Source organism: Macaca mulatta, chromosome 13 (genome assembly GCF_049350105.2).
Source record: "Macaca mulatta isolate MMU2019108-1 chromosome 13, T2T-MMU8v2.0, whole genome shotgun sequence".
Lineage (NCBI taxonomy): Eukaryota > Metazoa > Chordata > Mammalia > Primates > Cercopithecidae > Macaca > Macaca mulatta.
In genome coordinates this window covers 117379611-117407229 of record NC_133418.1, presented here as the reverse complement: position 1 = coordinate 117407229, position 27619 = coordinate 117379611, and the positions used below count along the sequence as shown (strand labels likewise).

The 27619-nt window shown below is 41.3% G+C and overlaps 2 long non-coding RNA genes across 2 annotated transcripts in view; both read right to left on the bottom strand.

Moving 5' to 3' along the window:
- Window positions 1-11192: 11192 nt before the first annotated feature.
- On the bottom strand, window positions 11193-21708 carry LOC144333624 (uncharacterized). The gene is made up of 3 exons (XR_013402541.1): window positions 21543-21708; window positions 12604-16115; window positions 11193-11444 (listed from the first exon to the last, which is right to left on the bottom strand). It is a non-coding gene; the product is annotated as an uncharacterized LOC144333624 (long non-coding RNA).
- Window positions 21709-25081: 3373 nt separating this feature from the next.
- The window catches only part of LOC144333970 (uncharacterized), a 34999-nt gene continuing 32461 nt past the window's right edge, over window positions 25082-27619 (bottom strand). Inside the window, exon 4 of the long non-coding RNA XR_013403108.1 lies at window positions 25082-27028. This is a non-coding gene — a long non-coding RNA (uncharacterized LOC144333970). The remainder of the gene's footprint in view (window positions 27029-27619) is intronic.

The following is a 27619-nucleotide window of genomic DNA, read 5'->3' as shown; positions in this document are numbered from 1 at the left end:
AGCCAGGCTTCTGTATGCACTGGAGAAATGCCCTTGGTTCTATGATGGTGACCAAAGAATCTGGACACACTGGGTGTGGGCAGGGGCGGGGGGCGGGGGAGTCCTGATCCTGGCCAGAGTCAGATGATTTTTGGAATAACCCAGCTTCAACTTGTTCATCCCAGTTTGTTTCCAGTTGAGTGCCTTTGTTCACCCTGGTCTTTGTTTTGGGAGAACCTTCTGCTTTGTACCATGAGCGTCACTGCCTGTGGAAACCCTATCCATCCGTGAAGTCCTCTTTTATATGGGCTGGCTTCCCAGCCCCGCAGGCATTCCAAACGTCTTCTCTTTGGAACACCGTGTTATTTCACCGTGGTATTTTGCTTGTCTTTAATAAGAATACCAAAGATTCATAGTAATTGAGGCTTCACTAAGTTCCAGGTGCTAAAACCTGTCACATGCATTAATCTCATCGGGGTTGGTACAGTCCCTCAACACTGGAATTGTATAAACGTCATTTTATATGCAGGGGACCAGGGCACAGAGACTGAGTGCTGGTGGGGCCGTGGCTACCATGGCTAGATGCCCCGCAGCCCCCCACCCCCACCCCCACACTACCTTGTGTAGGTGTCCTCTCTCTGTGTCTGATGGCTTTCCTGGGGTTGGGATCTCCTTTAGGACTGGACTCCAGCGTCTTTCCTCTTGGTGATCCCTAAAGGGCCCACCTTGCAGACACAAGGGATAAAGGAGATAGAAAAGAGGCGTCCAGAAATGTCCTGAGCACCTACACTGCCACCTGCAATAGGGTCATCCCTGTCACCCACATGACTTAACTCATGCGGCCACCCACAAGGAGAGTTCTTAACTTCGCCATTTTTTTTTAAATGGTAAACAGTAGATTTGGGATGTACTGGACAGTAGGAAACAAAAATGTATATAACAGCTCCCATTACTTACTCTGGCTACTGTGACTCATGGACTGCTTTCAGAGTGGATTTCTTCAAGGCCTAATGGACGTGAGCTCCATGTTCCCTCTCTCCACTCCTCTCCCTTCCTCCGGTGTGATGCCTTCACCGGTTGGGAGTCATAGTGAACTTCCTTCTTTTCAACATTGCTTTAATGTTTATGATACTGATTTACAAACCACAGGCTGGGCACGGTGGCTCACGCCTGTAATCCCAGCACTTTGGGAGTCCGAGGCAGGCGGATCACCTGAGGTCAGGAGTTCGAGACCAGCCTGGCCAACATGGTGAAACCTTCTCTCTACTGATACAAAAATAAGCCAGGAGTGGTGGTGCGTGCCTGTAATCCCAGGAGACTGAGGCATGAGAATCGCTTGAACCCGGGAGACAGAGGTTGCAGTGAACCAAGATTGTACCACTGCACTCCAGCCTGGGAGACAGAGTGAGACTCTTTCTAAAAAAAAAACAAAAACAAAAAACACAACTCAGTGAGACAATTACTGTTAGCCATAATTCACAAGTGAAGAAATCTAGATAAAAGAATTAAAATGCCTATTAAAATCAGAAAAGGTCATACACTCATTCTTGTACACTGGAAGTCTCAAACTCAGAATTCTTACTTGGCTTAGAGATGAGTTTTGTTTGGACCATATGATGTCTTCTTGTATAAATTTGAATTTATTAAAAGGTGCTTAAAAATTAGAATATTTTACATTTTAAATATCCAGATTTCCAGTCTCTCTGGACAAATAGCAGATGACCTGGCCACACTGGGCCTTCATTTTCACATGGCAACAGTCGGTACTGATTTTCCTCTGAGACCATGTATGAAGGTGGTGTCTCCCACGTGCCCATCTTCACCCTCAGCCTGTTTCCCTGATTCATAGCCTCTGTCTGGCTCCTGAAGGCATTAACTTTGCCTGGTTATGCTTCAGAGCACCACTTCTGTCTGTAGAATGGTCTCTCATAGAAAAACAGCTCTCTCTGTGATCAGAAGGTCTTATTGCCATCAGAATCTGTGGTCAATATCTTTTGGGCTCTGCATTTTGACATAGATTTCAAAGATCAAGAAGGTTATCACAGAGACCTAAGTATGGTTAGACATTGGAAACTCCATTAATTATTAGCTACATCACCATTTCCATTCACACAGAACAATAACTTGATAAAATTTAGTTCTTTTCTTATGGTAAAAATAATCTTCAAGAATGGTCCCAGCCATTGCAATATGAAAAGTAAAAAAAAAAAAGAAAGAAATGAAAACTATAAACATTTAAGTAATAGATAAAATTGCTATTATATGCAAATAAAATATTTTTAATGGAAAATTCAAAAGAATCCCCAAACCATTAACACTAATGCCTACTATATTCAATTCATTTATTCAACAAACATTCATTGAATGCAGTGGCTATTCCAGTTGCAGCAGGTGAGAAGTGCAGACAGTTGTGCTTAGATGGGGCTAGTCTTTTATTTGTTTAAAAATAAATTTGTAATGTGTCTTATGGTGACATGAATGCCCTGGAAAATAATTTAAAAAATAAATTTGTTCACATATATTTTTTGAAATAGATGGTGATCAGAGAAGGACTCATAACAATGAGATGACATCTGAGCAGTGCCTTGAAAGAAGCAAGGGAATTAGTGAATAGCTGAGCGGGGTGGGGTGTCATTCTACACTGGAGAACAGTAAGTATGAATGGTTCAAGATGAGGTTGGAGAGGTGATGCAGGTTCAGATGACATGAGCCCTTGTAGCTCCTTGAAGGATTTGAGGTCGGGGCCATTCATGGTCTTCACACTTATTGCTGAAGGAAGTACAAGATTGAAAACTGAGCAGGCTCAGCTCACACCGGTAATCCCAGCACTTTGGGAGGCCGAGGTGGGCAGATCACAAGGTCAGGAGATGGAGACCATCCTAGCTAACATGGTGAAACCCCATCTCTACTAAAAATGCAAAAAATTAGACGAGTATGGCAGTGTGCACCTGTAGTCCTAGCTGTTGGGGAGGCTGAGGCAGGAGAATGGCATGAACCCAGGAGGCGGAGCTTGCAGTGAGCCGAGATCATGCCACTGCATTCCAGCCTGGGTGACAGAGTGAGACTCCGTCTCAAAAAAAAAAAAAAAAAAAAAAAGAAAGAAAAGAAAAGAAAAGAAAACTGAGCAGGCTCTTTCATACCACCTCAGCTTAGGAGTGTGCAGTGGATGTGGGGTGTGTTGCCCAGAACTCCCCCTAAGGTCTGAGGTATTTATTATCCCTGTTGTTGAAGTGTTGGGTGGCTCCCTGGGGCATCCCTCCCCATAAATTTCTCAGATAAAGAAAGCCATCTAGCACAAGGAAATGTCCTCTCCCCAGAAGCAACCCACTTCCAATGATGGCTGACATGGGAGGATAAAGACACAGCTCATGCCTCCATCTGGAACAATTCTGAGAGGCAATTTCACCTCCAGGGCCCTTGTGGGATCAGCTAAGGCTCTGCTGTAAATGAATCACAGTTCAAGTCTTCCCTGTTCCCAGATCTCCGCCTCTAACTCCCCTATAGGTTGATTGCCTGAAGGGCTGGCCCTATAACCCCCCATACCAAATATGTGACTCAGTTTCCCAGGGAACTGAAGACAAGTGGTACATTCTTATTTTTTTCAGCAAGAAGTAGTCACATTCTCCCATGTTGGTGAAAGTGCGACGCGAAATGCAGTCTATGTTCCTGGAAGAGAAACCCCATTGGTGAGCATTAACTTATCCATCATATGTCCCTTTAGATATCTACAACGATACTAAGTGAGCAAGTTGATGTGTGAATCCAGACTTCAGGAACTATGTCCAGACTAGAGATAGTAATCCTTGGTGGTATTTAAAGACATGGAACCAGGTGATATTACCTGAATGCAGGTAGAGAAGAGAAGAGATGCAAGAACCAAGCTGCGGGGCACACACCGATACTTACAAATTCAGGAGATAACAACAAGCCCAGAAAGGAGACTGAGAATTTAAAGACGGGCATATTCTGTGTATTAAAGCTCCTAAGTAAACACCCTAAGAGACTCCCACACTTGTACACAAGGAAACACGTAAAATGGACATTGCAAATTTCTTTTTTTGTAATACAGAATAATGGGAATGATCCAAATATTCAGCCACATAAGAAAGGATAAATAAATCATGGCAAAATCGTAAAGTGACATAGAATATAGCAGTTAGAACCTATGGGTTTGCATGGCATGTGTTGATATAGGTAAATCTCAAAAACATAATGTTGAGCAAAAACCCAGGTTTCACCAGCATCCATTTAATCTGCTACTATTTATAGGAAGCTTAAAAACATTCAAAATACATCATAGGTTGCTTATGGACACACACTTGTGCAATAACGATCTGCACATGGGATGCTGTACGTTCTGCAGTGGAGGAGGGAATGAGAGTTAGTGTGCACCCTGCCTGTCATACATGCTCTCCTCTGCTAGTCTTGTTGTTGCTGCTGTTGTTTTGTTTTGTTTTGAGATGCAGTTTACTCCTTTACCCAGACAAGAGTGCAGTGGCATGATGTCAGCTCACTGCAACCTCCGCCTCCTGGGTTCGAGTGATTCTTCTGCCTCAGCCTCCCCAGTAGCTGGGACTACAGGCATGTACCACCATGCCTGGCTAATTTTTGTATTTTTAGAAACGGGGTTTCACCATGTTGGCCAGGCTGGTCTCAAACTCCTGACCACAAGTGATCCACCCACCTTGGCCTCCCAAAGTGCTAGGATTATAGGCGTGAGCCACCACGCCTGGCTCCCTCTGCTATTCTTGTAAATGTCTGAAGTATTTTATACAGAAAGACACCTTCCCATCTTACTGTTACAAAGTCCCTCAAATATTAACAAAGTCAGCCCTATTAGGTGTCATTTGTAACCACAAATTGAAAATCATTGGTAGCCAGTACCTTTGATTCACTAGTGTATTGCCAATGCATCATGATGATTATAGTAATAATAATGAAAATGATTGTAATGATGATATACCCTTTGTTTAGCCTACGTTGTGGTGGACACTTTGCCAAGCCTTCTGATGCATTATTTTATTTAATCCTCTGTCGGAGCCTAGAATAGAGAGATGATTGTTACTCTTATTGTGTAATGAGATGAGAAAACTGATGTCTAGAGAGAATGAATAAATCCCATTTTTCACAGCTAGTAAGCAGCAGAACCAGAATCTATCCCACCATTGTTTTCCTCTAGAGAAAATATTCACCCTTGAGAAGCTTCACCCTCTCTCTACACAGCGTGAGCCTCAGACCATGTGATCGCTTATTGTCTGTTAACTAAAAGTGAACTACTAGAACTGGAGGTACCTGCAAAGGCCAGCAGGAGTAACAGCATGTGTCTGACACAGGTCCCAGAGAAGTTCTGGCTTCTCTTCTTTCTGAAGTATTGAACCACAGAGTAGTAGCAGAAATACCATCAAGCCTTCTTTCCCATGTTCCCATGGCAGTGAACCCATTCATGCTCTGTTTCCATTCCATGTATTTCTTCATAACAGAAGGTGTCAAAATGCTCCATGCTTCCTCTCCTGGGGAAATTAATTTAATTCAATTGAACTGCTCTTATAATCACAGATGGGAATGACCTCAGAGAACTTCATTTCAACCCTCTCATTTTACAGATGGAAAGCAAAACCCCCAAATTTAAGTGACGTCCTTGTTCCATATAGCACCCTTCCTCACTGGAACCCAGGAACTCTCAGTTCTGTTTGCAACGGAGAATCACCTGGGGAATTTTCAAACATTTTGCTGCTCTGGTTGCATTTCCACATACTCTGATTTAATTGGTCTGGGGAGGGACTTGGCTTTCGAACTGCCTTCATCTCCCAGGTACTTCCAATATGCAGCCACGGTGGAGAACCTCTGCTTTTTGTCTCCTTCCCTGGCATATTCACATAAACACATCTTTGATCTTGCTGGCCCAAGGAGTAATGACTGAAGCCGTGTGCTTAGTTTGCCAACAGAAATGGGACTGGGTGGGAACAAATTGGGCAGTGTCTAAAGACCCTCTGAGGTTGTTCTTAGGGGACTTTTCACTCTATTTTTCCATAGACAGGTCTTCTGATATGCTAGGTTTTCTTCAGTGAATTTTTTGAGAGGTAAAAAAAATTTATAAAAGCATTGTTTTTAGCAGCCACAAATGGAATACATTTGGAAGTAATGGCAGCTCAGAAAGTTAAGGATTGGATTTAGTTATATTTTAATAATCTGTAAAAGCCTAGCTCCAGCGAATAGAATGTATACTTTATTTAAAGCAGGCATTGTCAAACTTCTTCTGTAAAGGGCCAGATAGTAAATATTTTCAGCTCCGCAGGCCATATGGTCTCTGTTGCAACTACTCAACTCTGCCATTGAGGTGTGAAAAGCAGCCACAGATAAGACATAAACAAATGGGTGTGGTTGTGCTCCAATAAAACTGTATTTAGAAAAACAGACAGTGGGCTGAATGTGGCTCATGGTTATTATTTGCCAACCTCTAAAATGTCAGATTAGAAAAAGTACCATTTGATGATGCTTCAACTCTAACAAAGGCCAAAATAGAATTTAAATGTTTTGCTTAGATGATGGGGGGGGGGGTTTCTGAACTTAACAAAAAATCCCTAATGTTGTTTTAATATTTGACTTGTGTATCCAAAAACTTGCAAGACCCCAGTAGAAATTAAACACAGAGTTTATTTCAGCGCGTTTTGAGTATCTCTGTATCTTTTGAGTATATCTTACCTGTGGTGCTATTTACAAATGTTTCTATTTTCATCTTAATAAAAAAATTAGCAGAAAACTCTGCTAAACCCCAGAAGCGTCAGATAATTACTTGGAAAATGGAAAGGCAGTGAACACTAGTCATTTCCTAATTTCAATTTTATGATTACTTTATTACAGAAAAACTTTCATGATAGTTGCATCATTTGAATCAGTTTTCGGTTTCAGCCCAAACCACGGGCACTCATGAAAACCTACTCTAACTTGATTTAGGTCTTCGAGCAAGCCTAGAAAAATACTTGCTAGAATGAAAAGAATCCTTAATGTGTTCTAATCATTGCTATGAGAGGTTGGAAGGCAGGCAAACGCTTTTCCTTTGCTATTTTCTCAGTTTCTAAAATCCCGTCTAAATTCTAATAGCATCTCATGGCTATACAGGGCTCTTTCAGGAATAGAGAAAGGTGGTATTGAAATTTAGGTATGACTTTCCAGTGCAACTCAGCAATGACCACTCACTTTCGCATTAATAATGAACCAATATCTAAAGGTTAGTGAGCAAATGCAGCAGAACCAGCCGGAGGGAGTCATCAGGAGGCATTCTAGCTGAAATACACTGTGTAAGCCTGGGAGGAAAAAAGTTCCCCTGAAAAGCTCTATCTGGACTCAGGGGTTTTCAGGGAGCCAGTCATTCGCTAAACCCATATAGGCTGGGAAGCAGATAAAGAGCTGAGGCTGCAATGTAATCAGATGGGATTTGGGAACAGAAAGTCAGATAATGCCATGCCTGTCTGGATCTTAGACCAGAGCTCTAGAGAGTTCTCTGAGTAAAAGGGCAAACTTTGAGACTGTTGCAGGACACATTCAACTCTCAGTTGCCTTCAGCTCCTTATTGTCACTTTTGCTTTGTTTACATTACTGCAGTTTTCACTTATGTTTGCTCACACCTGTAATCCCAGCACTTTGGGAGGGTGAGGTGTGTGGATCACCTGAGGTCAGAAGTTTGATACCAGCCTGGCCAACATGGTGACCAAGTCTCTGCTAAAAGTACAAAAATTAGCTGGGCATGGTGGCAGCCGCCTTTAATCCCAGCTACTCAGGAGGCTGAAACAGGAGACTTGTTTGAATCCAGGAGGCAGAGGTTGCAGTGAGCCGAGATCATACCATGGCACTCTAGTCTGGGCAACAGAGCGAGACCCTGTTTCAAAAAATAACAAATAAATAAATAAATAAATTTTAGGCAGCAAGAGTAGGAGGTTTGATTGTGTGTCTGTTGCTTTGGTCTCAGGAGCCTAGTCAGCCAGCCATGAACTCATGGTTATAGGGTTACAGCATTCCTATGACTTTTAAAGTCCTATGATTGGTTCAGTCAACAACCCAAAAAGACTAATCATAGTGTGAAATATCTACTTCCTGTGAACTGTACATTGTCATATTTCCACTTCAGTGCTGCGGAGTGCTAAAAAAAACCATGTTGGTGCTAAAGAAAATACCTTCTTTTTCATGTCAGCAGGAAAAGTTTGAAAATTAGCTTTGTTTCCTACCAGCAAACTCTATTCATTTGTTCTTTCATTAAACCCTATTATTGAAATTCTGCTGGGTGTCACCACTGTAGTAGGCATGAGGAATACAGTGGTTAGGAAGATCCTGTACCTCTCCCAAGGAGTTCCTAGATACCTATGGAAGGATGACAAGAAATAAATAGCTACCACTATTATGAGTGGCATGGTAAGCATAGGGTGCTAGGACAATTCATAGCAGTGAGTTTCTCCCAAATCGAGGAGTCAGGGAAAATTTTCTGGGCATGTGATATCTATCTCAAGACTAAGAGGATGAAGATGTCTTTGTTTTACATCTGAAAATTTATGTCAGTTTTATCAGCTGATTTGAATTTTTGAATAAGGATTGCAATTACTATTAGAAAAGATTATTAGAATAGATTATTGGTTTTATTGGTTTTCACATTACCTCTTCCTCTAATAAAGTTGCCATTTTTGCCCCATCACAAAGAATGTATATTAAGTAACATTATATAATTTTTAAAAACTCATATGTGATTAAGTAACATTATACAATTTTTTATTCAAGAAAGGACAAAAACATTACTGGTGAAACTAAGCATCTGGTTCATCTGATGTCATTAGACACTAAGGTAAGTAAATGATGATGAAGAAATGGCAGAATTTCCCCTTGATGATGGGAGGTTTGGTCAAGGCCAGGAAGACCATTATGTAAAGACTTCATTGAAGAGAACTTCAATACTCTGACTCACTCACCCACTAACATAACTGTTACTGACCGCTGGCACTGTATTTTAATCAAACTTTTTCAAGATTCATCCATTCATTCATTCAAACATATTTTTAACGAAATATTTCAGTAACAACTGAAGTGAAAAGGCCCTTTAAGTGGAAGAGCTCATTTTTTGTGAATGAAGCAAACAGGAGAGTCATTCCCATCAGGGTGTCAGGACCATTCATGGTTGACATATGTCAAGTGTTGAGACTCAAAGGTGGGCAGGACTAACACCACCTGAAAAAACAGAAAAAAGTTCCAGATTAGTGGGGAAGAGAAAGAAGAGCATTCTATTCAGTCCGTTTATGTTAAGCCAAGTGAAAGGACAGGATGTGCTTCAGAAAGAGTGAGCAGTTTGGTTTCTTTAAAACATTAACCTTCTGGGAATAAGGATGGAAGGATAATTTGAACAGAATGTGGGGACATTTTTCACTTTTGGGGATTTTATGCTTTGATCAATTTGCAATTACTAAAGGACTTTGACCAAGGCAGTGATTCCATTAGTTTGTTATGTAGAAGATCCTTCTGGCAGTACATCAGTGAAGGGCTGAGCACAAAGACAATAGAGACAAGTGTGTATGCATATGTTGGGGTGGGTGGAGAATAAAATTCAATTGCCTGTTGAGAGACAGTGCATTGAAAGGACGCATTGGAGACAATTTTGGGAATTAAAATGTTCAACATTAGTTGAACAGTGAAATGTGGAGGTGAGCATGAGTAATCAAGAATTATTACAATTTTCTCACAGAATACATGCTACCGTGCAGGGAAAGCCAAGAGAAGCATGTTTAGGGGGATGATATGTCATGAAATACAGTAATCTTAGGTGATGGGCTTCTTGATGTGCCTCAGCTTTCATCATGTATTTCTTCTTATTTCCTTCAGTCAGAAGCTGTAATTTATGTAAGCTTTGACTGACTGTAATTCACTTACTGCTGAATGCATATTTCTCTGAATGACCTGTAAAAGCCTATTCTGTCCAAAACTGTGTCTGGGACAAATGTGATGATGTCAAAGGATTTCATCCTGGGCAAATGCATATAAGAAAAAAATTTTAAAAGCTGAACACACCAAATTTCCTATGATAAAATATTTCTTTAAAAAATAGGAGAAAAAAGTACAAAGGCTTTAGAAATACCAGGTGAGGGATGTGTGAACTGATGAGTCTGTGGCTGTCACTTGCCCGTTATCACACAGTAACGTGTCAGCAATGCCTCCACACCAAGCTAGACAAAGAGAGCCTTTAGAGCCTATTCTGATTACTCTAGAGATGCCCAGAGAAGGCTGACTCTGCACTCTGTTGATTTGTTTGAGTAAAAAAGTTAAGTGGTTCAGACATAGGATGGATATATAAGATTGGTCTGGGATTAGCTCACTGCATTGTATTCATTTTCCTGTGTCCAAGGGTCATTTGAGCCAGTGGAGCTCTGTCTATAAGAAGACCTTTGTGCCTAGGGCTGAAGCATGGGGAAATAGAACATGTTCTCCTGTTTTTGATCATTGCATCCCATCTTAACTGCAGAATGAGTGTTGGAAAGAAATTCTGACTTTGAATTTATCACAAAATACCCTTCAGTGTAGGATCCCAAATACTCTCTGAATGATTAAATAAATAAGTGAATGGATGTCTTTCCTCCTGGAATGAAAATGGTATTTAAAGCAGACCTGGGTTTACCTCCCAGCTCTGACCCTAATTAGGTATAAAACCAGGTGCAACCTATTTGGCCCATCTTAGCCCCAACTTCCTCCCTTCCCCGAGAAACAGGTGGAGATACCCATTTCATACACTAGTACATAAGGAGCAGGGGTAATATAAGCAATGGACTTTACTCATTGTTTCAACAGTTGGCTTTCAATGCATGGTAGTTCTTACTAGGGTTATAGATTCTTTCCCAAGTGTCTGATTCTCTAAGCTTGATATGATTTGGCTGTGTCCCCACCCAAATCTCACCTCGAATTGTAGTAATCCCCACAAAGGAAGGGCGATGCTAGGTGGAGATAATTGAATCATGGGGGCAATTTCCCCCATACTGTTCTCATGGTAGTGATTAAGTCTCACAAGATCTGATGTTTTATAAATGGGAATTCCCTTACCCAAGCTTCTTGCCTGCCACCATGTAAGATGTACCTTGCTCTTCTGCCATGATTGTGAGGCCTCCCCAGCCATGTGGAACTGTGAGTCAATTAAAACGCTTTCCTTTTTACAGAGCTTGCAGTGAGCCGAGATTGCACCACTGCACTCCAGCCTGGGTGACAGAGCAAGACTCCGTTTCAAAAAACAGGAAAAAAAAAAATACACAAAAACTCTTTCCTTTATAAATTACCCAGTCTAAATTATGTCTTTATTAGCAGCGTGAAAACAAACTAATACAAAGCTCTATCATATACCCACCTTGTCAAAAAACAGGAAGAGAGGGGAAGAGGGTGAAAATTCTTGAAGGTAAGAATATTCAAGGAGAACCGTGGTGGTTGAGAATACATGCTGAGGGAATCTAGAATATTCAAAAGAGAATTGGCAGTAGGGATACATGTATCATAGCACTCCTTTTGTGGTTTATCCCAGAAATAAAAGCTCTTTTGGATAAAGGATTATTTGTACAACCATTGGTGAGGAGAGGAGCTGACAACAGACTGCAGCGTAGGTAATGCGACACTTCCTCTTGCCAAACTTTCAACACAGCTTGTTGTGGTTCAGCAGCATCAGTGGGATTTATTGGTTTGTCGAAAGTGACAAAAGTTTTCTCAATAGGCAATGATAAACAAAGGAGATTGTTACAATAAGAATAATTTTGGAGTTCTAAATCAGATATAATTTCGCCAGAGAGAATGAAAGTATGGAATTTTACAAGTTGTGTGTGTGTGTGTGTGTTTACATCATTATGCTGTGGTCAGGCAGCTGCTTTTCCTTCTTTTTAATTAACATTTTTAGAAACATTTCACATTCATTGTTTGTTTTTATATCCCCTAGTTTTTTTTTTTGTAATCATTAGAGTCTCTGTTTTATGTGTATTTCACACACACACACACACACACACTTCCAAAACCCCAAAACACTATTTTTTGTTGCCCTATGCCTCTAAGTTAAAGGAAACTAACATTTTCACCTCTCCTTGTTTCAAGTAATATTGTTTATTAGCACTGAACTTTTCCTTTCTCCAGATGCATATGTTTGACTGTGAGTTTGATGATCATTCCCCCACATGCCTACATGTAACCTGTAATTAAAGACATTTTATGAAAGACGCTGCAGTCGTCACTAAGCTAAAAGACCTTGCTTTCAAGTGGCGAAGCTGAGGCTCCAAGTGCTTAAGTTGAAATATTGGTTATATAATTGACACATGTGCTTGTCAGCTAAATGAATTTTTTTGTTTTCTCTCCAATGTTAAATATTTAGCAGAAAGAGATAAGTGCAAAAAGGCAAGCGTATAACATGATCATTGTTTTGCTTTATTTCCTTTTTAATCTTTGATTTTTGAAGATCTTAATTCAAAACTTAAAGGGCACTTAATACCACCATTATCCTCCATCTCACTCCCTCATGGAGCAACCACAGACTTTAATTTCTGTCAGTCCGAGTAAGACAGCTGTAGAACAGGGAAACTTTAATATGCACGAAGGCTGAAGGGTAATAGAGCTTAATTGCTTACTCACATAGAGTATAAGGGAGGTGTTCATGTTGGTGGGTGTCCCTCTTCCAAGCAGGGATGCAAGGTGCACTCTTTTCTTTTCTTTTCGTCTTCTTATTTTTATTTTCTTGAGATGGAGTCTCGCTCTGTTGCCCAGGCTGGAGTGCAGTGGTGTGATCTCTGCTCACTGCAACCTTCGCCTCCCAGATTCAAGCAATTCTTCTGCCTCAGCCTCCCAAGTAGCTGGGACCACAGGCGTGTGCCACCGTGTCCAGCTAATTTTTGTAGTTTTAGTAGAGACAGGGTTTCACTGTGTTAGCCAGGATGGTCTCGATTTTCTGACCCCGTGATCCTCTTGCCTCAGCCTCCCAAAGTGCTCACCCAAAGGTGTGAGCCACTGTGCCCCGCCCAGTCTTTTTCATATTGACTAGAAGCCCAAGTAGAAGAGTAACTTGTGGAAGATGGCTAGAGCAGGGTTTATGGACCAAGCTGGAAATTGTAAAACAGTATACAGCTATTTTGCTCATAGTTTATTGGTTAGAACTCTGTTACATGGACACACCTAACTGCAAGAGATCCTGGAAAATGAAGACCAACCGTGCATGTGTGTACACATGAATGCATGCACAGAAATGGAATGATACTCTTCCCATATTTTGCTGCACATTGCTTTTACCGTATCAGCCCATACAGCTCTATTGCATTATCCTTGGTGTTTGTATAGTGTTTTAATAGAAGAATGTTTTATTTAACCAGTTTATAAGCCCTCATTTTTAAAACCACACCAACTTTCACAACAGAGTAAAACCTTGCTTATTAATTCTATGTAATGACATGTTTTGGAGATTTGAATTTTGTTGGTAATTAAGCCTTTATCACACTAAGCACCACTTTTCATCTAAATTTTAAGAAATATTTACACGAAGCTCTTTCCAAATGCATTGCACAGTTAGGTGCTGTCTTAGAAAAAAATCATCCACAGACAAAAATTTAACAATTTCATTTATGAGAATGGGGATCCTCCAAGCACTCAGTTTGTCTCTCCCATTTCCTGCTCTTCTTGACTAGTTAGCTGTTGCCCTAGGCTGTGGATGTAAGCAAAGTATGCTCATTTGGGGCCAACATATACCAGATTGGCTGCAAACTTCAAGCTGTCTTCCCCTGTCATGGTGATCAAGGATGCCTCACATTAAAGTGGTGGATGCACTAGATCAGAGTAATAAGAACCATTGAATTACTACATGAAGGACTACCCTGAAAAATTGCCAAGAATTGCAGTGGAATTTTCATGACTCAAAAATGCAAACTATTATTACATCTACCTTCTAAGAAACAGGTGTTATTACCAGAGCATATTCTAGCCTAAGAAAATGCTTATGTAATGTTATTTATTATATTAATCTTATTACTTTGCATTATTAATTATATTAATTTACATGTTTAGATGGATTTATAGCTTGCTTAAGGCTTTCCTAATCATTAGCTTAGGAAGTATTTCATGATTTCTACAACAATGCAACTGTGGGCACAGACGGTTTTGAGATGTGTTCTCCTCAACATTTATGAGTTCATACTATTTTACTTTTGAGTTTGCATATCTTCTTTTAATAACATGTTTCTGCTTTTGTGTATGTCTTCTATCCTATTGGCACTTTTCATGTCATGTGATTTTAGTAGGCAACATTCAAACTGAGTTTTACCTGTAATAGCAAAAGTAAATTGTCTCAGAATGAGAACCGCCTTTCTGAGTAAGCCATTTTACTCTCGGTCCATAGAATTTGAAGCCTTTGTTTTCTATCAGAAATATTATCTCAATAATACTTCAAATTGCTTCCTGTCTATTTTTATTTATTTATTTATTTTAAGACAGAGTCTCTGTCTGTCTCTGTCACCTGGTCTGGAGCGCAGTGGCACGATTTCGGCTCACTGCACCTCCGCCCCCTGGGTCCAAGAGATTCTCCTGCCTCAGCCTCCCAAGTTGCAGGGACTGCAGGTGTATGCCACCACGCCTGGTTATTTTTTGTGTTTTTAGTAGAGAAGGGGCTTCTGCATGTCGGTGAGGCTGGTCTCGAACTCCTGACCTCAAGTGATCTGCCCACCTTGGCTTCCCAAAGTGCTAGGATTACAGGTGTGAGCCACGGCACCCAGCCTCTGTCTGTCTAGTTTTAAGAGTAGTCCTACAGCAATCCTTAGCTTCTCTACGTGTTTTTAAACTTAATTCCATCTTGTCTCTCCTTGCTTCCTATCTACACAACACTTCACTCAGTGTCGATTACTACAGGGTGAATTGAAGTTCCAGGAGAGAAGGAATTAAGCTGATACTGAGGAGGTCTGCATGCTAATCCTGCCCGGTACTAAATTGGTGTCCAGTTTAGCAGAAGGCAAGTCACTGCGTTCCTTTTTTCAATCAGTAAAATTATAAGGCTGGGTTTGATTACCAATTAAGATTTTTCTGTGTACCAAATTATCTGGTCTTTGGAGACTGAAAAGCTGTTCAAATCTTATAATCAAGAAGCAAAGAAGTACTAGTTAACATATTTTCAGTATATGCTATGAGCCAGTTCACAATGCCCTGCACTTCACTATATCATCTCATTAAACAAATTTGTGAGATTCTCTTATGATTTCTGTTTCATACACGGGAACTGAGGCTCAGAGAGTACCATGCTCAGGGTCATGGAAGGAGTAAGCACTGAAACCAGCAGTTACATTGGAGTGTGTCTGATTCCTGGATCTCAGGTCTTCTACAAGCAAACAGGAGTAGTTGCTACATAGGCCCTCAGAAAATTACCAAAATAAATAATAGGTGCTGTAGTTTGTACCAGAAGCCAGACCACTGTTGTGCCCTTGGTTGTAGCCTCTTCTGCACAGACATTGTGGGTCCATACTTCCACAACCTGTTGTTTCATGGTTAAGGAATCCCTCAGGAGCAGCAGCCACTGCAGCTTCTGGTCTGGCTACCTACCCTTCTGTAGATTCCATGGGTGAGGAATGGATCTAGACAGCCTTTTAGTCATAGCACAACAGGCAGCATGAGCTTCTTGTTGCATCAGTTCCATATATCCCCAAGGTAGGCCCAGGTGATTGCCACGTACAGTGGAGTCTGCATCACAGCTGAGAAACACGGAGTGCCAAACCCCTAACCTTAGTGGGGCTGCTAGCAGACCTGCCCAAACTTTGTTTCTGCGGGAGACACTATCCTTATTATCTTGATCACAAGATAAGTCTGCCCTTTGCCCTTAAGGGAGACACTAGCTTCTAAAGCTGCTGGACAAATGTAGTCTGAGATGCAGAGACGCCATAGAGAACTGCATCCTGACAATTCCTAAAGGTGAAAATGTGGCCAGAAGCAAACTCTATTCATATATGTGTCCATCTGCTGGGCTTGCATAGCATCATGGCATTTGCATTGCTCAGACTTCTCTGCACAGCCAAGAAGGATGATACAACGTAGAACGTGGACTGTGGATGAGAAGTCCCCACAGAGAAGTTCTCCAGAAGGCTATTTGTCTCGGAGCAGATAGTCTGAAGTGTAGACTGGTATAATCCATTTGGAAAACATTTTGGGAAAATGAAGAAAAAGACATATTAGTGCATTGATACACGTTCAATGGAAATCACAGGTCTTGGAATCAATCCCCAAAGGAATAATTCAAAACTCTTGAGAAGACCCACAAAAATAGATTCTTTATGTACCAAAAAGGTGATCATAATTTAAGAATAGGAGAATAGATATGTTATAGTGTATTTTCTTGATGAATTATTTTCTTTTTACTTAAAATGATGGCTATGGACTCCAATAATAAGAAAAATATCTATGACATAACGTTATATGAAAAACTAGATTTAAACTGTGTGTATAATATGAGTACAAATGTGGTAAAACACTCCTAAGGGGAAAAGGTTTGAAGAAAATTCATTAACTCCTAAGCATTTGTTGAGTTAGACTGGGAGAATGAAGAATGACTTTTTTCTCTTTTTATAATTCCCTGCTAACTTTAGACACAGAGTTAGATTTTACAAGGAAAAATACGTGTAAGGCTAAAAAGAAAAAAAAAATTGTAGTGGTGTATTAATGTCCTCTCTAGACCTAAATCAGAAATCACCAAGCATTTTTCTTCTTTTTAATGTTAAGTCTTTTCATCTGTTAGGTTTATTCATTAAAATCTCTCCATTAAAACAATTTGTCTGCCAAGCATAAAACAGCATCTGGGCGTCTAAAGAGAAGTCATGGGACGAACTCCCTGCCCAGGGCTCACTGTTGAGGCAAAGGTACCCTTCATCGGACAGGATTCCATTTTTTCTCTCCTGGATCTTTTCCTTTCCCTTTCCCTTTCCCTTTCCCTTTCCCTTTCCCTTTCCCTTTCCCTTTCCCTTTCCCTTCCCTTTCCTTTCCTTTTCCATTTTTCTGAGACGGAGCCTCACTCTATGGCCCAGGCTGGAGTGCAGTGGCGCGATCTCGGCTCACTGCAAGCTCCGCCTCCCGGGTTCTCTCGGTTCCTCTGCCTCAGCCTCCCGAGTAGCTGGGACTACAGGTGCCGCCACGCCTGGCTGATTTTTCATATTTTTTTTTTTAGTAGAGACGGGGTTTCACTGTGTCAGCCAGGATGGTCTCGATCTCCTGACCTCTTGATCCACCCCCCTCGGTCTCCCAAAGTGCTGGGATTACACGCTTGAGCCACCGTGCAGGGTCGATCTTTCCTTTTTCTACAGGAATCCCCCCAGGAATAAAATGCAAATTTGCATGGGTATTGCGAGGTCCTTAGAAGTTAGTATTGACTCCTTCATAATTCTCTGGCCCCATCCATCATTAATAGAGCCTTCCATTAACAGCATCTGCCCGCCTAAGCATGCTGGGTCCTACCTCGTGACCACCCCTTACTCTAACTGGACCCACACTGAAATTTTTCAAGCTCCTAAAATGCTCCAGGGTCTCTGGCTTCACGATCTATCACCTACAGTTCTATCCGCCCAGAGTTCTCTGCCTCCCCAATTCACTCTCACCAAACTAGCTGTTTCCTGATTAAAATTACTTTCTTCATGATAAAAACCTGTACTCCAGATCCCCCAGTCTGGATCAGGCACCCCTGCTGGGTCTCCTCCCTGGGAGCCCTCACCTTTGTCCCTACCGTTACCTGAGTCGCATCGCCCTCTTGGTGCTCTCAAACGCTCCCTCCACAGTCTGGGAGGTTTTCACTGGGGACTATCCTGGAAAAGGCATAACATGTGATTGGAAGAGGTGACAGTGAGCACCCACACATCATCTCAAACTGCTGAGCACAGGCAAGGCAGGTGAAGGTCCCGCTCCTATTGTTTTGTAACAACATAAAAGCACAGTTTATTTCCTACATAAATTTTATTTTCCGAAGAGGCCTGATCTTGGGTCCTGAGATGTGAGATGGACTTCACGGAGAGCTGGCTGCATCACAAGCCCCGAAGGGTAAGAATCAGGCCTGGAACAGAGCACTCACACGCATACCGTGTGCTCACAGGTAAGGGCAGGGGTGGGCAGTGAAGAAAGCTTTGGTGGCTCCCATGTAACCTGACTTACGTCTCTGCTTTCACAGAAGGAGGCATGAACCTACCAGCGAGGCACTCGCCTCCATTCTATTTAAATTTGCTCCATTGGAATGTGTTTCTATGTCTCATCTAAGTTATTGTCTCATAGTGTTTGGATAAACTTTGTTTTCCATTATCTTCCTAAAAATTAACTTCTTCAAATACTGTGTGTTAAATCTCAACTTACATCTGAGGTAATCAGGCTTTTGGTAAATTCAGGAAGAATTTATTCCAAGTGTTGGAAATTCACCTTTGAAGTCTCATCTCTCAGTGAAATGTCTGCCTTAGAGAATAACAGTGATCACAGCACCCCAGGACTTCTCCTGTGTCAGTGGTTCTCCTCACCATCTAAGGGGAGGGGCAGAGAAACACCTGCTCTCTCACGGCAGCTCCACGCCCCTCCCCACATCTGATTTCCTCCTTGGTGGAGAATTGCTGACCATTCCTGTCAAGGATACAGCACATCTGACAAATAGATTGAATTGAAAAATGTATAAAATCATCTAATTGTTAGGGGATTAGGCAAAATCCTTAATATGCAGAGAAATTTAAACATATTTTTATAGGTTTATATGTATTTGAACAAAGACTTTTTTTTTGTTTTTCTCCAGGCTAAAACACCTATAACCATCATCTTAGGTGAGGAGAAAGGACAGATATTTTTAAAAAATTTTGTGATGAGAAATTATTTATTCAAATGTTGTTTTTTCTTATTTTTAATCTTCGCTTTTTTCTCTAAAGATCAATACCCATCATTGCATGCATCTATTTCTTGGAACTTACAAGGAAACCAGTCAAGAGATTTTTCAAGCCTTATAAGTTTATCCACCTGAGCAGTTCACCGGTTACATAATGTTCTGAACTCTGGAGTCCAAGAGATGTGTAGTTTCCATTTTGGAGCCATTTTCTTTAATAAAGAAGTAGGGAGGCTGCCATTCTTGTCAAAATTGAGGACCACAGCCCTACTCTTGAAACTGAAAGATTGTTTGTTATGAGGAGCTCTGTTTGAGAGAGTTCTGTCTGAGCTACACAAGCCACGCATCCTTTCTAAAGAAAAGTATCCAGAATCGTAGGTGTTCATTGCTCCAAGCCACGTGCAGAATAAAAAGAAAAAAAAAAAAAACCAACACCAAGTTGTTAATATTTTTGGCCAATACAGTGATTACACTGCATTCCCCAAAGGATTGTCTACACACGTATCTAAGCTAGAAATCATCTACAGTCAATACCGCGGGGTGGATCAACGGCGATTTCATCAGCACCAGCCCAGCTGCTCCATGACAGAGAGGCCTGCCTGCAGCCCTCCATCTTCCACCTGTCCACGGCTGACACAGGGTGGGAGAGGGTTTTGCTGACATCAGTGATCTGAGCTGAAAAAGTGAAGCCACCTTTTGGAATATAATTCATATTGGTTTTTCAATCATTTGTGTCTGTGTGTTTTCTTTTTGTTGCAGTTTTTTCCCTTCTGAAGAAACTCGTCATGCGGTATTGAAGGTGACCTGACTATGGCAAAGAGCATGTTCTGTGTGGTTTGCCTTTCCACCCACGCACAACACACTTTGCAGACTTGACAGGGATGGATCAGCCCCATAGAAGAGAAAACAAAAAACCAAAAATACCCCTCCTCCGAAAAATACCCCCGGTGTGAAACTCTTTCTGAGAAAGACTGGCCCTTTTCTTTAATGTAAAAACATATATATAACAAAAATAGATTTCTTCTCAAGACTCTTGTTTATTCAGATCATATCAATTCTGTTTCCAGCACAACATGTTGTAGCTGCTACTCAGAGATTTTTAGAAAGTGAGATCGACGCGACTGCAATGGGTTTTTGCCGTGAGTGAGTTGTGCTTCTCACTCGCTTACTAGAAGGTAAATGCGTAATTATATAGCACACTCATGGAAGAGCAATGAACTTTATGGGCGTATTTCTAAAACAGTCTGTTTACATCCACGGTGCTATACAAGTAACAAATAATAATAACAGTGTGAAGAAAATTAGCTCCTTAGAAGCATAACAGTTAATATGTAGCTCTGTATAATTAATATCCTGCAATTTAATGTGTTACTCATTTTCTTTTTTCCCCTCCCCTTTAGTAGGAAGAAAGAATTTGTTTAATTAAATATGGCATTTTAACAGTAGTATCGAGCCAAAATAGATCAGGCTGAATTAATCTGATTTCCTACCCCATCAGCTTGACATTGGGCATCAGTTTATGCCCGACTTCCATTATGCCCACTTAGAATATGTAAATGTTGTCAGCTCCTCACTGTTATTTTTATCTCCATGCCTAACAAATGTGTAGAGAGTTCTCTCCACTTTCAAATAATTGTATATACATTTAATCAGTAGTTTGCAACTGGGGCCAGTTTTGCTCTTCCAGGGGACATTTGACGAAGTCTGGAGACATCTTTGGCTGCTATAACTAGGGAAGGAAGGAGTTCTACTAGTGTCTGGTGGGGAAAGGCCAGGGACCCCTGCAGTGCCCAGGCACACCTCCACAGCAACTATTCAGCTCAAAATGTCAGTAGCACTGAGGTTGAGATCCCCTGCATTAGCTCCTTGATCTTTAAAACCATCCTCCAAGGTAGGGATTGTTATCAGTCTCCTCATTTTATGCATCAAACAAAACGAAACAAAACTTAGGCCCAAATGAGCCAGGAGATTTGTATCCAGGATAACCACAGGGCACAAAGTGAAGGACTTGGGTCTTGAATTCAGGACTCTATAGTCTAAATCCCTCCACACTCACTCCAGCCACTTTTTTTTTTTTTTTTTGCATGAGTCCTGCTTGCATAAGGCACTTTTGTTTACTGTAGCTGACAGCATATGTGCTCTACAGAAGTGTGTGGGGGCACATGAATTTTCCTGACATCCACACTCTTATTCCAGCAACAGTTTCTAGGAGGCAAACAAGTCTGACTTGAGGCAAAATTGTGAGAAAAAGCCAAGCCCATCTTTGTGCTTGTGTCCTCCTGTGTTTGTCAGTGGTGCCTCCAACAAAGTGGCCACCCTAGAAAGTCCACTCCTGTGTGTTCTCATTCTTTCCTGGCCAGGGATGCTTAACCCCCCTCTTCAATGCATCTCACTCGTAAAATATATACCAGACCCATATAGCAGCTAATCAGCGAACCAGGCGGAAAGATGGTGTGCTCAGAATGTGGGCATTTCCTGGTAAGCAGGAACGGCTTCCTGGCCTCTTCAAAGTAGATCAGATTCCCATTAAAGCCTGTCCTCTTTTCTGGGGTGTCAGGACCACTCACGTTGCGGCTTTTCAGTGGAAACACGGTGCCTGTCAGATTCAAGAAAATGTTTTCCTACTGCCAAACGAGCTCTCCATGCTCCCCAAAACAACACTCACGAAAAGCTGCCCAAAGCTAGGGATACAGAGGAGAGGATTACTTACCAGAGTGACTTCTAACAAACCATTTTTACACAAGACAAAAGAGCAGAGAGATTCAGCTGCGTGTTCATTCTGTGGTCTACAGTAACAGCAGCCCCTCTGCTGTCAGCACCGCCCATGCTGTCATGCCTCTGCCTTCTCTCTAGAGCAGTGCACTCCCGGAACACACTGGGAAGGGGCCCTTCCTCTAAACTATCTAGCTGTCACTGTCACCACTTAATAAACAGTTAAAATGCAGTGACTCAGATTGCAGGTGTCAGTTTGGCCTGGGTGATTGTCAAATGGACCCATCCCAGCTAATTTAGGTCTTCCGTGGCTCCACTCAGATGCCTAAAGGCAGGCCTGATGCCAACACACCCTGGCAAATTCCAGGAGCAAAGGGGGCAGGAAAAGTGCATGGAGAGTGCATCTGGGCATGGTGGCATCCAGGTGTGAGGGATGTGGAAGATAGACTCGGGAAGGAGGAGCCTCATGCTGTGAATCAGTGAGTAATTTATGGCCTGTGCTCCAAAAATAGCAGCAGTCTCCCTTCTCCTACAACCCCTGGAGGCAGAATCCCTGGCTCTGCCATGTTGGGTCTCTCCACACCTGCTGTGAGGAGCAGGAGAGGAAAGAGTGTTTGTCACTCAAGGGAGTTCTTCATGGATGGCTCCGACTTGCCATCGTGAGCCAGCTAGTCCCATCACTCCTTGTACAAAGGACTTCTTTCCTACACTCACTTAACTCAGTCAAATAACATCCATGTGTGGTTCTGGGCTGCATTCTATCATCCAGAGTGGCTCATTAAGGATGCCCAACTGGGGTGAAGAGTGTCTGCAAGTAATTTTGTAAATTTTAACAAACTTAACGGAAACATTCTAAAGCATTCAAAGCACAAAATCGACCAAGTGCCTGCTACAGGCCAGGCACTGTGCTGGGCTCAGAGGATGCTCCAGTGTAATCCTCCGGCTCAGGAGTTCCAGAGAAAGCAACCAGTTGCCAAATAACTCTATGTGCATAACAATAAGACACATGGGATACTTAAGAGAAGAGGAAAAAGAATTCTCATCACTGAATACTGGAGACAGATTTGGAGTTGGTAACAGTATCAACCACAAAGTGCACATGACTTACTGACTTCAAGGTGTGTGGCCAGCCAACAGGTATTCTTGACATCCTTACCATGGACCATTTTGGGAACATTGTGCTTCTTATCCCCATCGCCAGCCTTTGCATTGATGTTTATTTCTTAATTCCACATTTATTCATCCTTCCACATTGGTTTATCTTTCCACATTTATTCATCAAGCTTATTCATGTTTCTAGACTATTTTAGGGCAGAACGTTACCCTGAATTTTGTGTTTCACGGATGGTCTGATATGGGTTTTTTTCTGTTCCTTAGACCCAATTGAAATACTGTCTCCTCCAGGAAGTACCCACTGAATGCTTCCAGGATCCAAGAATCTACACAGAGTGCCCACTCTTTATTTGTGGGTTTTAAATGCACACATCACTTTTTATTTTTTTTTTCATAAGAATTAGGTTTACTGTTGCGCAAATTGCTTTATCCAGTTCACATTCTTACAATCATGAGAAGAATATTTATATCCAGAAAAATGCTAAACATTTACAAGTTAGTCTTTGGATTCGTTGTCACTGAAATCTCACCAGCGCTTTCCATGATCTCTGTACAACACTGCCCTTCCTCCATCCCCACCAAAGTCAGGCCCTCCCCACCCTGTGCTGGCATAGAATCCTGAATTTGTCCCTTCCAGTGCCCTTAGAAATGACACTGCACTTGTATGTTTGTGGTTCTCTTCCTCTCTGATGAAACTTGAGTCCTAAAGAACAGAGGCTGAATCTTGCTTGCTCAGCATCTTGTTTAGGGGCAGATAAACAGGAGGAACTTTGTGTTCATGCTGACTGGGCGTAGGTGTCTGTATGTGGGCATCTGCATGTGAGCATCATCTGCATGTGTGTATCTGCCTGTGGGTATCTGCATGTAGGTGTCTGTATGTGGGCATCTGCATCTGGGCATCTGCACGTGGGTATCTACATGTAGGCATTTGCATATGGACAGCTGCACGTGGATATCTTCATTCTGCATATGGGCAGCTGCATGTGGGTATCTGCATGTGGACAGTAGCATGTGAGTATCTGCATGGAGGTATCTGCATGTGGGTATCTGCATGTGAACATTGGCATGTGGGCAGCTGCACGTGGGCATCTGCATTCTGCACGTGGGCATCTGCATGTGGATATCTGCTTCTAGGTATCTGCATACAGGTATCTGTTACTCATCTGGGCGTTAGCTCTGAGGAACCAGCACATAGTCCTGAGGCTGGAAGCCTGGGACATCCTACTATTTATGTGATACAAATAAGTAGTAAGAAGATCGAAACAAATTGTTCAAATCATTCATCACACTGGAACCGTCTTACTATGAGTAAATTCCACCTGTACATAAATAATTTTTGTTTTGTTCTTAAACCCAAACTTATGGACTCACCTTCAAGTGGCAATCTGAGTTTTAACCTTGAACTGTCTCTCATTAGGTGTTGAAAGCCAGCTGAGCAATTAGCCATTGAGGAAGTTAGTGCCAGGAGTGACCTGTGAATGCCTGTGTCCAGAGCTTCAAAATCCTGTCTTCCTATTAGACTAAACCCTTGAATAACACACAGACCTTATTAGTGAGTCTTGGTAAACTATCACCCCTGAGTTACCTCTGAAACTCATGACGGCTACATTTTTAGAACAGTTTTGCAAATAATTACCATATAGAATACATATCTGCCTGTTTTATACAGTTGCATGATAGGCATCTCCGTTGTCACCAAGAAAGGTGGTACAACATCATGGCTGAGAACAACGTATCACTGTCTTGGAAGCCATGCCCATGGGTACTTCCTCTTTGACTAGCTGTGCGTGAACTTGACTAGGCATTTACCCGCGCAAAGTTTCCATGCCTTCTTTATCCAAAAATGATAATAAGAATGCTCTCTGTGATTGTGAAACTGAGTAAAATTAATATATAAAATGGCGTACGTGGCTAGGACATAATTAAAAATCACTTTTTTTATACTTTTGTTCAGTGTCAATGTATGTTATCCTTTTAGTCACTATTTAGTAACAGATAATAAAGTAAAATGAAAAATGCCAGTTTTTCTTTTGGCTGCTGTGAAGCTCAGAAGAAACGTTTAATCCTTAGTCACAGTGGTTATGTGAATCTGGACGTTCATTACATGGCTTTTCTCTTCCTCTCATGTTATTTTTGTTTTTATTTGACATTTAGATTTCTGAAGTCCATATTTTATCCAAACAACACATTTTCAGAGTAGATGAGATAGGTTCTATAAATAAGTAAATACATAATTTTTTATTTATATAAACAGAAAATATAGGCTCCCTGTCATGTAGGACTTACAATATTGTAAGGGTAGGAAAATACACAAAAAGTAGAAGTCAAATTATAGATGTCTGTGTGTACACACACACACACACACACACACACACACACACACAGTGCTGTGACTGCAGCTTTCACAGCTGGCTCTCCAAAAATAACAACAAAACCCTTAATTTGTAGGGTTTGCCAATTTCCATGGTGTAAATATTCTTACCATGGCTAATTTTAAGCTCCCACTCATTTGAGAACTGGCTCATACAATTCCAAAAGTACAAGTTGGCTCTGCCGAAAGATGCCAAAGTGGCCTAGTCTCAAAGTGGGAACTCAATTCAGAAAAGAAGGGCTACATGTCTGTGGACCAAGAGAGTCTAAGAAGGTCTTAGGGAGCACAGACAACCTGAGGTGCATCTTAACAGACTCACACCATTTGGAAATAAATAAAGACAGATGAAAAAGTTCTAGCACCTGTGTGTAGCCAGCTCACTCATTCATTGTGTATCATTGCTTTGTTTATTCAAACCATTAAAAAAAATATATAACCAGACACCAGGCACTTGCCGTAGAGTTTTAAAACATGGAATTTTAATCCCTGCCCTCAAGGGCAGGAGGTCAGGGAGATGTAAAGTGTAAAATAATGTGGACACAGGGGGAGAGCCATGTGACACTCTCCAGGTGACATCCGAGGAGAGTGGTTAACCCGCCTGGTGGGGAAGGGACGGAGGCTGAGAGGCAGGCCAGTGAAGGGCATTCCAGCTCCAGAGTCTTTGAGTGAAATAAAAAGTAGAGGAAGCATGGAGTGTGGACAGCTGCAAGCATGGCCCTGTTTTGACATGACATGCATGCTAGGCACAGGCAGGAGCCAGAAATGTGTCAAGGATGCGGGATGCAGGAGATGCAGATTCTGAAGGATCTCAGGGCCCCGGAAAGGAGCACGGCGTTTCAGCAAGTCTCAAGGTACCACTGCTGCAATTGAGCCATGATCAGAACTGCCTTTTAGATAAGTCATGTGAATGGATTCGCTGTCCGTGTTGCGTCTGAATGGCTGAGCGCAGAGGTAATGAGACCCTGCGAAGGCCATTTCCAGTGTCCAGGCAAGAGCTGGTGAGAGCTCAAACAGGGTAACAGAATCAGGGATGGAGAGGAATCTACAGACTGTGCGGTTCATAACTTGTCTCTCAGTTTGACCTTTTTAATCAGCTTATACTGTAAGCCAAGCAATATCATTATCCATTAATTTAGGTTTACATTTTAAAAGAAAATAACACGGGTTTTTATTAGCTAGTTTTGAACCGTCTTATTTTGTTAACTTTCTCTTTATTCATGCAACAGACTCTCTGACAGATACATTAACCTGGAAGGCATTTTACATACATCATATTCCTGTTTTGATACAACATATAATAATAATTTTCAAATTTTCTTTTACATTAAAAATAACACATTTGTTACTAGATTAGTTTTATGTCAGTTGGGTAAGATAATAATTAAACATTTTCCTGAATAATCATTAATCTTAACTGGGGGGTTTGTGCTAGAGTTTGATCAGTAAAAGAAAAGGTAAAGTTAATTATGAAATTAATGTAGCTCTAGGAAACTTGAAATGTCTGGAGCTTAGAAGATTGAACTATAGCTCTTTTGATGACCAATGATCAGATGTATTTTTTCTGTCACTGAAAATAGAATAACTGAGATACAAAATAACAAATTAAAAGATCACTATTGCTATGATCCGAAGAGAAAAAAACAATAAGTTTGTTTTCTTAAAAATAAAGTATTAACAAAGCCATATCTCTGGGTTAATTTTACCACTAGAAGCTCCTACGAGCCGGGCGCCCTGGCTTATGCCTGTAATCCCAGCACTTTGGGAGGCCGAGGTGGGCGGATCACGAGGTCAGGAGATAGAGACCATCCTGGCTAACACGGTGAAACCTCGTCTCTACTAAAAACACAAAAAATTAGCCGGGCGTGGTGACGGGCGGCTGTAGTCCCAGCTACTCGGGAGGCTGAGGCAGGAGAATGGCATGAATACAGGAGGCAGAGGTTGCAGTGAGCCGAGATCGTGCCACTGCACTCCAGCCTGGGCGACAGAGTGAGGCTCCATCTCTAAAAAAGAAAAGAAGTTCCTATGATTAATGCACCGGCTTTTCATAGAACATTGCCTTAACATTTAAATTAAAACATATTTAAAGAATATTGAAAACACTTGAGAGCCATTTGAATTTGCATTTACTATACAATAATTTGAATTTCTAGTCCAAAGTACATTTTTTCTCCTAATGCTTTCTGGGATGCATGATTTATTTTCTTCTTGTTAACATAATCAAATAATTTTGTTTTGAAATGTGTTTTTCATTATAAAACCAGTGTAACCACATTACAGAATATTTGTGGACAGCAAAAAATGATTTCTACTTTAATGTTTATTGCAGAATTTTGTAATAGCAAAACAATGGAAACAACTAAATGTTCATCGATAGAAAAATGGTTCAATAATCTAGCATGGGATATAATCTGACAATTAAAATAATGAGGTAGATATTGACATACAGAGATATGTGGACATAGAACGCCCACAAAGGCACAGTATTGAGTGCAAACATTAAAGAACCAAACAATCATAGAACATGATGTAATTTGTATAAACATACACATAACAATAGGTGCTATAAATGCATAGAAAAGGGACTTCAAGAC